The following is a 16051-nucleotide window of genomic DNA, read 5'->3' on the forward strand; positions in this document are numbered from 1 at the left end:
TTCATATTTGACCCAGAATAACTCAGTTCAGCATGGAAATATCATTGCAACATCTTTTATTTAGCCAGAAATAAGGAGTTTAAGTTTTTTTGCGCTTAAACGCATTTTCAGGCCGAATGAGCTGATTTCTGCCAATTGTAGCAAAATACGGAAAGGAAAGTGGGTTTGCCTTCATATTTGACCCAGAACAACTCAGTTCATAATTTAAATATCATTACAACAGCTTTTATTTAGCCAGAAATCAAGATTGTAAGTTTTTATGCGCTTAAAAGCAATTTCAGGCCGAATGAGCACATATGCTTGTTTCTGCCAATTGCAGCAAAATACTGAAAGGAAAGTCGGTTTGCCTTAATATTTGACCCAGAACAACTCAGTTCAGCATGGAAATATCATTGCAACATCTTTTATTTAGCCAGAAATAAGGAGTTTAAGTTTTTATGCGCCTAAAAGCATTTTCAGGCCAAATAAGCTGATTTCTGCCAATTGCAGCAAAATACTGAAGGGAAAGTGGGTTTGCCTTCATATTTGACCCAGAACAACTCAGTTCAGCATGGAAATATCATTGCAACAGCTTTTATTTAGCCAGAAATCAAGAGTGGAAGTTTTTATGCGCTTAAAACCATTTTCAGGCCGAATGAGTTGATTTCTGCCAATTGTAGCAAAATACTGAAGGGAAAGTGGGTTTGCCTTCATATTTGAACCAGAACAACTCAGTTCAGCATTTAAATATCATTACAACAGGTTTTATTTAGCCAGAAATCAAGATTGTAAGTTTTTATGCGCACTGCACCAACACTTCAGCTCTTTGATTTTTGCGGTAAGCGTGTTGCGTCACTTCCTGTTTCTGCACACTCTTGGGTTTCTACCGAAAGACTGTTTACTGATTAATTGTAGCTGTTATTTTTACTTAAATAAGTGATTTCTTCACACAAGAATTAATACTTAGTCGTAACATACGCTTGTATTGCACAAGCACCTGCTTTTGCAAAACATAACCAGCTAAAGTTTACAAATTCCACATTTCACTTATATTAGCTTCGCTAGCTTAGCAGTTAAACATTAGCAATGGCTTCTCTGTCTCCCTCTGTCTCTCCTTCTCTCACTTGCTCGGTGTGTCTCATGTTCAGTTTTTCCTCTGCCTCCTTTAGTGATAATGGTATATGTAATAAGTGTAAGGTTTTTGCAGCTTTGGAGGCGAGGTTCACGGAATTGGAAGCACGGCTCCGCACCATGGAAAACAACTCCGCTAGTCAGGCCCCGGTAGCTGGTGCGGGCCGACCTAGCGTAGCCCCTGCTAGCTGTCCCCCGGCAGTTCCCGAGCAGCCGGGAAGCCAGTCCGGCTGGGTGACGGTTCGTAAGAGATCTAATGCTAAACAGACGCCCGAGGTTCACCACCAGTCGGTTCATGTTTCTAATCGATTTTCCCCACTCAGCGACACACCCGCTGAGAAACCAACTCTGGTAATTGGCAGCTCCATAGTCAGAAACGTGAAGTTAGAGACTCCAGCGGCCGTAGTCAAATGTCTTCCTGGGGCCAGAGCGGGCGACGTTGAATCATATTTGAAACTCCTGGCTAAGGATAAACGTAAATACAGTAATATTATTATTCACGTGGGAGTTAATGACGCCCGATTACGTAAATCGGAGGTCACTAAAATGAATGTTGAATCGGTGTGTAACTTTGCAAAAACAATGTCGGACTCCGTAATTTTCTCTGGTCCCCTGCCAAATCTGACCAGTGACGACATGTACACCCGCATGTCGTCATTCAACCGCTGGCTGTCTAGGTGGTGTCCAGCAAACGATGTGGGCTACATAGACAATTGGAAACGTTTTTGGGGAAAACCTAGGCTGATTAGGAGAGATGGCATCCATCCTACTTTAGATGGTGCAGCTTTCTTATCCAGAAATATGGCTGGTTTTATTAGACAACCAAAAGTATGACAATCCAGAGTTGAGCCTAGGATGCAGAGATCCAGTCCTACACGCCTCTCTGCAGTATCCTTACAACCGTCACCCCCCCACAACTCCCACATACCTATAGAGACTGTCTGTTCCCCGACCTAAATTACATAAAGTAAATATGACAACAAGAGGAGTTAATCATAATAACCTAATAAAAGTTAAGACTACTCCTCTTACAGAACAAAACCCCAAAACTATTAAATGTGGATTATTAAATATCAGATCTCTCTCTTCTAAATCTCTGTTAGTAAATGACTTAATAAGCGATCATCAATTCGATTTATTTTGTCTCACTGAAACTTGGTTGCAGCAGGAAGAATATGTCAGTCTAAATGAGTCAACCCCCCCAAGCCATATTAATTATCATGTTCCTAGAAGCACAGGCCGAGGTGGAGGAGTTGCAGCAATCTTCCATTGTAGCTTATCAATAAACCCTAGACCTAAACATAGTTATAACTCATTTGAGAGCCTTACTCTTAGCCTTTCACACCCAAACTGGAAAACTCAAAAACCACTATTATTTGTTATCGTGTACCGTCCTCCAGTCCCTTATTCAGAGTTTTTGATTGAATTTTCTGATTTTCTAGCTGATTTAGTGCTTAGTACAGATAAAGTCATTATAGTGGGTGACTTTAACATTCATGTAGATGCTGACAGTAACTGCCTGAGCACTGCGTTTAATTCATTATTAGATTCAATTGGTTTTTCCCAAAATGTAAATAAACCCACTCACTGTTTTAGTCACACGTTAGACCTTGTCCTTACGTATGGAATTGAAACGGATAATTTAACAATATGTCCTCACAACTCTCTTCTGTCTGACCATTTTTTAATAACATTTGAATTTACAATAACGGACTATATAGCAGTTAGGGAAAAATTCCACTATAGCAGATGCTTAAGTGAAAAAGCTGTCAACAAATTTAAAGAAATTATTTCTTCATCATTTGCTTCACCATATGTTAATACAATGGGAAGTAGTCTCCTTAATGTTACTCCTGCACAAGTAGATTATCTTGTTGACAATTCTGCAGCCTCACTACGTACAATACTCGATAGTGTTGCCCCTCTAAAAAAGAAGGCAGTAAATCAGCAGAGGCGATCTCCATGGTATAGTTCACAAACACGCAACTTAAAACAGGAAACACGAAAGTTAGAAAGGAAGTGGCGTTCCAGAAAGTTAGAAGAATCTCATTTAGCCTGGAAAAATAGTTTAAAAACGTACAAAAAAGCTCTCAGTGATGCCAGAACAGCATATTATTCATCATTAATAGAAGAAAACAAGAACAACCCCCGGTTTCTGTTCAGCACTGTAGCCAGGCTGACTAAGAGCCATAGTTCTGTTGAGCCTACTATTCCCTTAACTTTGAGCAGCAATGACCTCATGACGTTCTTTATGAATAAAATTGTAGCTATTAGAGAAAGTATTCACCAGATCCTCCCCCCAAAAATTACAGATAGATCTTCATGTACAGCAGTGCTAGAATCATGGATAAGGCCCCACTCCCTGTTAGACTGCTTTTTACCCATAGATCTCTCTGAGCTAACTTCAATTATTACCTCATCTAAACCAACAACCTGTCTGCTAGACCCTATTCCAACTAAGCTGCTCAAGGAAGCTTTACCCTTAATAGATACATTCATATTAGATATCATAAATCTATCTTTAGAAACAGGCTATGTACCACAGGCCTATAAGGTAGCTGTAATTAAACCATTACTTAAAAAACCCTGTCTTGACCCAGGTGTTTTAGCCAATTACAGACCAATATCTAATCTCCCCTTTATTTCTAAAATAATTGAAAAAGTAGTCGCAAAACAATTATGTGATCACCTTCATAGGAATAATTTGTATGAAGACTTTCAGTCAGGATTTAGAGTTCATCATAGTACAGAAACAGCACTGGTAAAAGTCACCAACGATCTTCTCATGGCCTCAGATAATGGACTCATCTCTATACTTGTTCTGTTAGATCTTAGTGCCGCATTTGATACCATTGATCATAACATTTTATTACAGAGACTGGAACATGAAATTGGAATTACAGGAACTGCACTAGGTTGGTTTAAATCCTATCTGTCTGATAGATTTCAATTTGTTCATGTTAATGATGAATCCTCCATGCACACAAAGGTTAGCTATGGAGTTCCACAAGGCTCTGTGTTAGGACCAATACTTTTTACTTTATATATGTCTCCTTTAGGCAACATTATTAGAAAACACTCCATAAATTTCCACTGTTATGCTGATGATACCCAGCTATATTTATCTATGGAACCAGATGAAAATAATCAGTTAATAAAGCTTCAAGCATGCCTACAAGACATAAAGGCCTGGATGTCCCACAATTTTTTACTTTTAAACTCAGACAAAACTGAAGTCATAGTATTTGTGCCCAAAAATATCAGAGATATGATGTCCAACCATATTGTTACCCTAGATGGCATAAGTCTGGCCTCCAGTACTACTGCAAGGAACCTTGGAGTTATTTTTGATCAGGATCTGTCCTTTAAGTCACATATAAAACAAATCTCTAGAACAGCCTTCTTCCACCTACGGAACATTGCCAAAATTAGGAGCATCCTGTCTCAAAGTGATGCCGAAAAACTGGTCCATGCATTTGTTACTTCTAGGTTGGACTACTGTAATTCCCTACTTTCAGGATGCCCCAGTAACTCCCTAAAGAGCCTGCAATTAATCCAAAATGCTGCAGCAAGAGTGCTGACTGGAACTAGCAAGAGAGATCATATTTCACCTTCACTAGCTTCTCTCCATTGGCTTCCCATTAAATTTAGAATAGAATTTAAAACCCTGCTTCTTACATATAAAGCTCTGAATGGTCAGGCTCCATCATATATAGAAGACCTCATAGCACCATATCATCCCAGTAGACCACTTCGCTCTCAGAATGCAGGCCTACTTGTGGTTCCCAGAATTTCCAAAAGTAGAATGGGAGGTAGAGCCTTTAGCTATCAAGCTCCTCTCTTGTGGAACCAGCTCCCAGTTCAGATTCGGGAAGCAGACACCCTCTCTACTTTTAAGTCTAAGCTTAAAACCTTCCTCTTTAATAAAGCATATAGTTAGTTATAGTTATGCTGCCATAGGCTTAGACTGCTGGGGGACCCACCCCCCAATGCACTGAGCTCCTTTCCTCCTCTTGACCATCTCTCCTCTCCTCTCACCCCGCAATTCTCACCACTGTATGTCATTAACTCTGTGTGTTCTCTCCCGTAGTTGTCTTTGTCCTCCTCTGTCCCCCTCTCTCTGTCCCTTTCTGCAGGTGTCCCCCGGCTTTGAAGCTGTGTGTCTTCCAGCGTGCAGCTACTGGTCCTACCAATCTGCCCGATGTTTTGTTATTGCTTTTTATTGCTCTGTTCTTTTCTCTCTCCCCTTTCCACTCACCCCAACCGGTCGAGGCAGATGGCCGTCCACCCTGAGCCTGGTTCTGCTGGAGGTTTCTTCCGTTAAAGGGAGTTTTTCCTCTCCACTGTTGCCTATGGCTTGCTCCAGGGGGAATTGTTGGGTTCTCTTTATATATCTTTATAATCTTGACTTTATTCTGTAAAGTGCCCTGAGATGACTTTGTTGTGAATTGGCGCTATATAAATAAAGTTGAATTGAATTGAATTAAAAGCATTTTCAGGCCGAACGAGCACATATGCTTGTTTCTGACAATTGCAGCAAAATACTGAAAGGAAAGTGGGTTTGCCTTCATATTTGATACAGAACAACTCAGTTCAGCATGGAAATGTCATTGCAACAGCTTTTATCTAGCCAGAAAGAGAGAGTGTAAGTTTGTATGCGCTTAAAAGCATTTTCAGGCCAAATCAGCTGATTTCTGCCAATTGCAGCAAAATACTGAAGGTAAAGTGGGTTTGCCTTCATATTTGACCCAGAACAACTCAGTTCAGCATGGAAATATCATTGCAACAGCATTTATTTAGCCATAAATCAAGAGTGGAAGTTTTTTAGGCCGAATGAGCAAATATGCTTGTTTCTGCCAATTGCAGCAAAATACTGAAGGGAAAGTGGGTTTGCCTTCATATTTGAACCAGAACAACTCAGTTCAGCATGGAAATATCATTGCAACCGCTTTTATTTAGCCAGAAATAAGGAGTTTAAGTTTTTATGCGCTTAAAAGCATTTTCAGGCCGAATGAGCACATATACTTGTTTCTGCCAATTGCAGCAAAATACTGAAGGGAAAGTGGGTTTGCCTTCATATTTGACCCGGAACAACTCAGTTCAGCATGGAAATATCATTGCAACAGTTTTTTTTTAGCCAGAAATCAAGAGTGGAAGTTTTTTAGGCCGAATGAGCAAATATGCTTGTTTCTGCCAATTGCAGCAAAATACTGACAGGAAAGTGGGTTTGCCCTCATATTTGACCCAGAACAACTCAGTTCAGCATTTAAATATCATTACAACAGCTTTTATTTAGCCAGAAATCAAGATTGTAAGTTTTTATGCGCTTAAAAGCATTTTCAGGCCGAATGAGCACATATGCTTGTTACTGCCAATTGCAGCAAAATACTGAAAGGAAAGTGGGTTTGCCTTCATATTTGACCCAGAAAAATGCTATTCAGCATGGAAATGTCATTGCAACAGCTTTTATTTAGTCAGAAATCAAGAGTGGAAGATTTTTTAGCGCTTAAAAGCAATTTTAGGCCAAATAAGCTGATTTCTGCCAATTGCAGCAAAATACTGAAGGGAAAGTGGGTTTGCCTTCATATTTGACCCAGAACAACTCAGTTCAGCATGGAAATATCATTGCAACAGCTTTTATTCAGCCAGAAATCAAGAGTGGAAGATTTTTATGCGCTTAAAAGCATTTTCAGGCCAAATAAGCTGATTTCTGCCAATTGCAGCAAAATACTGAAGGGAAAGTGGGTTTGCCTTCATATTTGACCCAGAACAACTCAGTTCAGCATTTAAATATCATTACAACAGCTTTTATTTAGCCAGAACTCAAGAGGGTAAGTTTTTATGCGCTTAAAAGCATTTTCAGGCCAAATCAGCTGATTTCTGCCAATTGCAGCAAAATACTGAAGGTAAAGTGGGTTTGCCTTCATATTTGACACAGAACAACTCAGTTCAGCATTGAAATATCATTGCAACAGCCTTTATTTAGCCAGAAATCAAGAGTGTACGTTTTTATGCGCTTAAAAGCATTTTCAGGCCAAATGAGCTGATTTCTGCCAATTTCAGCAAAATACTGAAGGGAAAGTGGGTTTGCCTTCATATTTGACCCAGAACAACTCAGTTCAGCATGGAAATATTATTGCAACAGCTTTTATTTAGCCAGAAATCAAGAGTGGAAGTTTTTTAGGCCGAATGAGCAAATATGCTTGTTTCTGCCAATTGCAGCAAAATACTGAAGGGAAAGTGGGTTTGCCTTCATATTTGACCCGGAACAACTCAGTTCAGCATGGAAATATCATTGCAACAGTTTTTTTTTAGCCAGAAATCAAGAGTGGAAGTTTTTTAGGCCGAATGAGCAAATATGCTTGTTTCTGCCAATTGCAGCAAAATACTGACAGGAAAGTGGGTTTGCCTTCATATTTGACCCAGAACAACTCAGTTCAGCATTTTAATATCATTACAACAGGTTTTATTTAGCCAGAAATCAAGATTGTAAGTTTTTATGCGCTTCAGCTGTGGGTTACATGATAATGGAGAATGTAATTGTGGACCATCCAGATTTGCGGTAAGCGTATTGCGTCACTTCCTGTTTCTGCACACTCTTGGGTTTCTACCGAAAGACTGTTTACTGATTAATTGTAGCTGTTATTTTTACTTAAATAAGTGATTTCTTCACACAAGAATTAATACTTAGTCGTAACATACGCTTGTATTGCACAAGCACCTGCTTTTGCAAAACATAACCAGCTAAAGTTTACAAATTCCACATTTCACTTATATTAGCTTCGCTAGCTTAGCAGTTAAACATTAGCAATGGCTTCTCTGTCTCCCTCTGTCTCTCCTTCTCTCACTTGCTCGGTGTGTCTCATGTTCAGTTTTTCCTCTGCCTCCTTTAGTGATAATGGTATATGTAATAAGTGTAAGGTTTTTGCAGCTTTGGAGGCGAGGTTCACGGAATTGGAAGCACGGCTCCGCACCATGGAAAACAACTCCGCTAGTCAGGCCCCGGTAGCTGGTGCGGGCCGACCTAGCGTAGCCCCTGCTAGCTGTCCCCCGGCAGTTCCCGAGCAGCCGGGAAGCCAGTCCGGCTGGGTGACGGTTCGTAAGAGATCTAATGCTAAACAGACGCCCGAGGTTCACCACCAGTCGGTTCATGTTTCTAATCGATTTTCCCCACTCAGCGACACACCCGCTGAGAAACCAACTCTGGTAATTGGCAGCTCCATAGTCAGAAACGTGAAGTTAGAGACTCCAGCGGCCGTAGTCAAATGTCTTCCTGGGGCCAGAGCGGGCGACGTTGAATCATATTTGAAACTCCTGGCTAAGGATAAACGTAAATACAGTAATATTATTATTCACGTGGGAGTTAATGACGCCCGATTACGTAAATCGGAGGTCACTAAAATGAATGTTGAATCGGTGTGTAACTTTGCAAAAACAATGTCGGACTCCGTAATTTTCTCTGGTCCCCTGCCAAATCTGACCAGTGACGACATGTACACCCGCATGTCGTCATTCAACCGCTGGCTGTCTAGGTGGTGTCCAGCAAACGATGTGGGCTACATAGACAATTGGAAACGTTTTTGGGGAAAACCTAGGCTGATTAGGAGAGATGGCATCCATCCTACTTTAGATGGTGCAGCTTTCTTATCCAGAAATATGGCTGGTTTTATTAGACAACCAAAAGTATGACAATCCAGAGTTGAGCCTAGGATGCAGAGATCCAGTCCTACACGCCTCTCTGCAGTATCCTTACAACCGTCACCCCCCCACAACTCCCACATACCTATAGAGACTGTCTGTTCCCCGACCTAAATTACATAAAGTAAATATGACAACAAGAGGAGTTAATCATAATAACCTAATAAAAGTTAAGACTACTCCTCTTACAGAACAAAACCCCAAAACTATTAAATGTGGATTATTAAATATCAGATCTCTCTCTTCTAAATCTCTGTTAGTAAATGACTTAATAAGCGATCATCAATTCGATTTATTTTGTCTCACTGAAACTTGGTTGCAGCAGGAAGAATATGTCAGTCTAAATGAGTCAACCCCCCCAAGCCATATTAATTATCATGTTCCTAGAAGCACAGGCCGAGGTGGAGGAGTTGCAGCAATCTTCCATTGTAGCTTATCAATAAACCCTAGACCTAAACATAGTTATAACTCATTTGAGAGCCTTACTCTTAGCCTTTCACACCCAAACTGGAAAACTCAAAAACCACTATTATTTGTTATCGTGTACCGTCCTCCAGTCCCTTATTCAGAGTTTTTGATTGAATTTTCTGATTTTCTAGCTGATTTAGTGCTTAGTACAGATAAAGTCATTATAGTGGGTGACTTTAACATTCATGTAGATGCTGACAGTAACTGCCTGAGCACTGCGTTTAATTCATTATTAGATTCAATTGGTTTTTCCCAAAATGTAAATAAACCCACTCACTGTTTTAGTCACACGTTAGACCTTGTCCTTACGTATGGAATTGAAACGGATAATTTAACAATATGTCCTCACAACTCTCTTCTGTCTGACCATTTTTTAATAACATTTGAATTTACAATAACGGACTATATAGCAGTTAGGGAAAAATTCCACTATAGCAGATGCTTAAGTGAAAAAGCTGTCAACAAATTTAAAGAAATTATTTCTTCATCATTTGCTTCACCATATGTTAATACAATGGGAAGTAGTCTCCTTAATGTTACTCCTGCACAAGTAGATTATCTTGTTGACAATTCTGCAGCCTCACTACGTACAATACTCGATAGTGTTGCCCCTCTAAAAAAGAAGGCAGTAAATCAGCAGAGGCGATCTCCATGGTATAGTTCACAAACACGCAACTTAAAACAGGAAACACGAAAGTTAGAAAGGAAGTGGCGTTCCAGAAAGTTAGAAGAATCTCATTTAGCCTGGAAAAATAGTTTAAAAACGTACAAAAAAGCTCTCAGTGATGCCAGAACAGCATATTATTCATCATTAATAGAAGAAAACAAGAACAACCCCCGGTTTCTGTTCAGCACTGTAGCCAGGATGACTAAGAGCCATAGTTCTGTTGAGCCTACTATTCCCTTAACTTCCCTTAAAGCATTTTCAGGCCAAATAAGGTGATTTCTGCCAATTGTAGCAAAATACTGAAGGGAAAGTGGGTTTGCCTTCATATTTGACCCAGAACAACTCAGTTCAGCATGGAAATATCATTGCAACAGCTTTTATTTAGCCAGAAATCAAGAGTGGAAGATTTTTATGCGCTTAAAACCATTTTCAGGCCAAATGAGCTGATTTCTGCCAATTGCAGCAAAATACTGAAAGGAAGGTGGGTTTGCCTTCATATTTGACCCAGAACAACTCAGTTCAGAATGGAAATATCATTGCAACACCTTTTATTTAGCCAGAAATCAAGAGTGGAAGTTTTTTAGGCCGAATGAGCAAATATGCTTGTTTCTGCCAATTGCAGCAAAATACTGACAGGAAAGTGGGTTTACCTCCATATTTGAGCCAGAACAACTCAGTTCAGCATTTAAATATCATTACAACAGCTTTTATTTAGCCAGAAATCAACATTGTAAGTTTTTATGCGCTTAAAAGCATTTTCAGGCCGAATTAGCACATATGCTTGTTTCTGCCAATTGAAGCAAAATACTGAAAGCAATGTGGGTTTGCCTTTATATTTGACCCAGAAAAATGCAATTCAGCATGGAAATGTCATTGCAACAGCTTTTATTTAGCCAGAAATCAAGATTGTAAGTTTTTATGCGCTTAAAAGCATTTTCAGGCCAGATGAGCTGATTTCTGCCAATTGCAGCAAAATACTGAAAGGAAAGTGGGTTTGCCGTCATATTTGACCCAGAAAAATGCTATTCAGCATGTAAATGTCATTGCAACAGCTTTTATTTAGCCAGAAATCAAGAGTGGAAGATTTTTATGCGCTTAAAAGCAATTTCAGGCCAAATGAGCTGATTTCTGCCAATTTCAGCAAAATACTGAAGGGAAAGTGAGTTTGCCTTCATATTTGACCCAGAACAACTCAGTTCAGCATGGAAATATCATTGCAACACCTTTTATTTAGCCAGAAATCAAGAGTGGAAGTTTTTTAGGCCGAATGAGCAAATATGCTTGTTTCTGCCAATTGCAGCAAAATACTGAAAGGAAGGTGGGTTTGCCTTCATATTTGACCCAGAACAACTCAGTTCAGCATGGAAATATCATTGCAACACCTTTTATTTAGCCAGAAATCAAGATTGTAAGTTTTTATGCGCTTAAAAGCATTGTCAGGCCGAATGAGCACATATGCTTGTTTCTGCCAATTGTAGCAAAATACTGAAAGGAAAGTGGGTTTGCCTTCATATTTGACCCAGAAAAATGCAATTCAGCATGGAAATGTCATTGCAACAGCTTTTATTTAGCCAGAAATCAAGAGTGGAAGATTTTTATGCGCTTAAAAGCATTTTCAGGCCAAATAAGCTGATTTCTGCCAATTGCAGCAAAATACTGAAGGGAAAGTGGGTTTGCCTTCATATTTGACCCGGAACAACTCAGTTCAGCATGGAAATATCATTGCAACAGTTTTTTTTTAGCCAGAAATCAAGAGTGGAAGTTTTTTAGGCCGAATGAGCAAATATGCTTGTTTCTGCCAATTGCAGCAAAATACTGACAGGAAAGTGGGTTTGCCTTCATATTTGACCCAGAACAACTCAGTTCAGCATTTTAATATCATTACAACAGGTTTTATTTAGCCAGAAATCAAGATTGTAAGTTTTTATGCGCTTCAGCTGTGGGTTACATGATAATGGAGAATGTAATTGTGGACCATCCAGATTTGCGGTAAGCGTATTGCGTCACTTCCTGTTTCTGCACACTCTTGGGTTTCTACCGAAAGACTGTTTACTGATTAATTGTAGCTGTTATTTTTACTTAAATAAGTGATTTCTTCACACAAGAATTAATACTTAGTCGTAACATACGCTTGTATTGCACAAGCACCTGCTTTTGCAAAACATAACCAGCTAAAGTTTACAAATTCCACATTTCACTTATATTAGCTTCGCTAGCTTAGCAGTTAAACATTAGCAATGGCTTCTCTGTCTCCCTCTGTCTCTCCTTCTCTCACTTGCTCGGTGTGTCTCATGTTCAGTTTTTCCTCTGCCTCCTTTAGTGATAATGGTATATGTAATAAGTGTAAGGTTTTTGCAGCTTTGGAGGCGAGGCTCACGGAATTGGAAGCACGGCTCCGCACCATGGAAAACAACTCCGCTAGTCAGGCCCCGGTAGCTGGTGCGGGCTGACCTAGCGTAGCCCCTGCTAGCTGTCCCCCGGCAGTTCCCGAGCAGCCGGGAAGCCAGTCCGGCTGGGTGACGGTTCGTAAGAGATCTAATGCTAAACAGACGCCCGAGGTTCACCACCAGTCGGTTCATGTTTCTAATCGATTTTCCCCACTCAGCGACACACCCGCTGAGAAACCAACTCTGGTAATTGGCAGCTCCATAGTCAGAAACGTGAAGTTAGAGACTCCAGCGGCCGTAGTCAAATGTCTTCCTGGGGCCAGAGCGGGCGACGTTGAATCATATTTGAAACTCCTGGCTAAGGATAAACGTAAATACAGTAATATTATTATTCACGTGGGAGTTAATGACGCCCGATTACGTAAATCGGAGGTCACTAAAATGAATGTTGAATCGGTGTGTAACTTTGCAAAAACAATGTCGGACTCCGTAATTTTCTCTGGTCCCCTGCCAAATCTGACCAGTGACGACATGTACACCCGCATGTCGTCATTCAACCGCTGGCTGTCTAGGTGGTGTCCAGCAAACGATGTGGGCTACATAGACAATTGGAAACGTTTTTGGGGAAAACCTAGGCTGATTAGGAGAGATGGCATCCATCCTACTTTAGATGGTGCAGCTTTCTTATCCAGAAATATGGCTGGTTTTATTAAACAACCAAAAGTATGACAATCCAGAGTTGAGCCTAGGATGCAGAGATCCAGTCCTACACGCCTCTCTGCAGTGTCCTTACAACCGTCACCCCCCCACAACTCCCACATACCTATAGAGACTGTGTCTGTTCCCCGACCTAAATTACATAAAGTAAATATGACAACAAGAGGAGTTAATCATAATAACCTAATAAAAGTTAAGACAACTCCTCTTACAGAACAAAACCCCAAAACTATTAAATGTGGATTATTAAATATCAGATCTCTCTCTTCTAAATCTCTGTTAGTAAATGACTTAATAAGCGATCATCAATTCGATTTATTTTGTCTCACTGAAACTTGGTTGCAGCAGGAAGAATATGTCAGTCTAAATGAGTCAACCCCCCCAAGTCATATTAATTATCATGTTCCTAGAAGCACAGGCCGAGGTGGAGGAGTTGCAGCAATCTTCCATTGTAGCTTATCAATAAACCCTAGACCTAAACATAGTTATAACTCATTTGAGAGCCTTACTCTTAGCCTTTCACACCCAAACTGGAAAACTCAAAAACCACTATTATTTGTTATCGTGTACCGTCCTCCAGTCCCTTATTCAGAGTTTTTGATTGAATTTTCTGATTTTCTAGCTGATTTAGTGCTTAGTACAGATAAAGTCATTATAGTGGGTGACTTTAACATTCATGTAGATGCTGACAGTAACTGCCTGAGCACTGCGTTTAATTCATTATTAGATTCAATTGGTTTTTCCCAAAATGTAAATAAACCCACTCACTGTTTTAGTCACACGTTAGACCTTGTCCTTACGTATGGAATTGAAACGGATAATTTAACAATATGTCCTCACAACTCTCTTCTGTCTGACCATTTTTTAATAACATTTGAATTTACAATAACGGACTATATAGCAGTTAGGGAAAAATTCCACTATAGCAGATGCTTAAGTGAAAAAGCTGTCAACAAATTTAAAGAAATTATTTCTTCATCATTTGCTTCACCATATGTTAATACAATGGGAAGTAGTCTCCTTAATGTTACTCCTGCACAAGTAGATTATCTTGTTGACAATTCTGCAGCCTCACTACGTACAATACTCGATAGTGTTGCCCCTCTAAAAAAGAAGGCAGTAAATCAGCAGAGGCGATCTCCATGGTATAGTTCACAAACACGCAACTTAAAACAGGAAACACGAAAGTTAGAAAGGAAGTGGCGTTCCAGAAAGTTAGAAGAATCTCATTTAGCCTGGAAAAATAGTTTAAAAACGTACAAAAAAGCTCTCAGTGATGCCAGAACAGCATATTATTCATCATTAATAGAAGAAAACAAGAACAACCCCCGGTTTCTGTTCAGCACTGTAGCCAGGCTGACTAAGAGCCATAGTTCTGTTGAGCCTACTATTCCCTTAACTTCCCTTAAAGCATTTTCAGGCCAAATAAGGTGATTTCTGCCAATTGTAGCAAAATACTGAAGGGAAAGTGGGTTTGCCTTCATATTTGACCCAGAACAACTCAGTTCAGCATGGAAATATCATTGCAACAGCTTTTATTTAGCCAGAAATCAAGAGTGGAAGATTTTTATGCGCTTAAAACCATTTTCAGGCCAAATGAGCTGATTTCTGCCAATTGCAGCAAAATACTGAAAGGAAGGTGGGTTTGCCTTCATATTTGACCCAGAACAACTCAGTTCAGAATGGAAATATCATTGCAACACCTTTTATTTAGCCAGAAATCAAGAGTGGAAGTTTTTTAGGCCGAATGAGCAAATATGCTTGTTTCTGCCAATTGCAGCAAAATACTGACAGGAAAGTGGGTTTACCTCCATATTTGAGCCAGAACAACTCAGTTCAGCATTTAAATATCATTACAACAGCTTTTATTTAGCCAGAAATCAACATTGTAAGTTTTTATGCGCTTAAAAGCATTTTCAGGCCGAATTAGCACATATGCTTGTTTCTGCCAATTGAAGCAAAATACTGAAAGCAATGTGGGTTTGCCTTTATATTTGACCCAGAAAAATGCAATTCAGCATGGAAATGTCATTGCAACAGCTTTTATTTAGCCAGAAATCAAGATTGTAAGTTTTTATGCGCTTAAAAGCATTTTCAGGCCAGATGAGCTGATTTCTGCCAATTGAAGCAAAGTACTGACAGGAAAGTGGGTTTGCCTTCATATTTGACCCAGAACAACTCAGTTCAGCATTTAAATATCATTACAACAGCTTTTATTTTGCCAGAACTCAAGAGTGTAAGTTTTTATGCGCTTAAAAGCATTTTCAGGCCGAATGAGCACATATGCTTGTTTCTGCCAATTGCAGCAAAATACTGAAAGGAAAGTGGGTTTGCCGTCATATTTGACCCAGAAAAATGCTATTCAGCATGTAAATGTCATTGCAACAGCTTTTATTTAGCCAGAAATCAAGAGTGGAAGATTTTTATGCGCTTAAAAGCAATTTCAGGCCAGATGAGCTGATTTCTGCCAATTGCAGCAAAATACTGAAAGGAAAGTGGGTTTGCCGTCATATTTGACCCAGAAAAATGCTATTCAGCATGTAAATGTCATTGCAACAGCTTTTATTTAGCCAGAAATCAAGAGTGGAAGATTTTTATGCGCTTAAAAGCAATTTCAGGCCAAATGAGCTGATTTCTGCCAATTTCAGCAAAATACTGAAGGGAAAGTGGGTTTGCCTTCATATTGGACCCAGAACAACTCAGTTCAGCATTTAAATATCATTACAACAGCTTTTATTTAGCCAGAAATCAAGAGTATACGTTTTTATGCGCTTAAAAGCATTTTCAGGCCAAATGAGCTGATTTCTGCCAATTTCAGCAAAATACTGAAGGGAAAGTGAGTTTGCCTTCATATTTGACCCAGAACAACTCAGTTCAGCATGGAAATATCATTGCAACACCTTTTATTTAGCCAGAAATCAAGAGTGGAAGTTTTTTAGGCCGAATGAGCAAATATGCTTGTTTCTGCCAATTGCAGCAAAATACTGAAAGGAAGGTGGGTTTG

The sequence above is a fragment of the Channa argus genome, unplaced genomic scaffold, assembly GCF_033026475.1.
Source record: "Channa argus isolate prfri unplaced genomic scaffold, Channa argus male v1.0 Contig004, whole genome shotgun sequence".
NCBI lineage: Eukaryota > Metazoa > Chordata > Actinopteri > Anabantiformes > Channidae > Channa > Channa argus.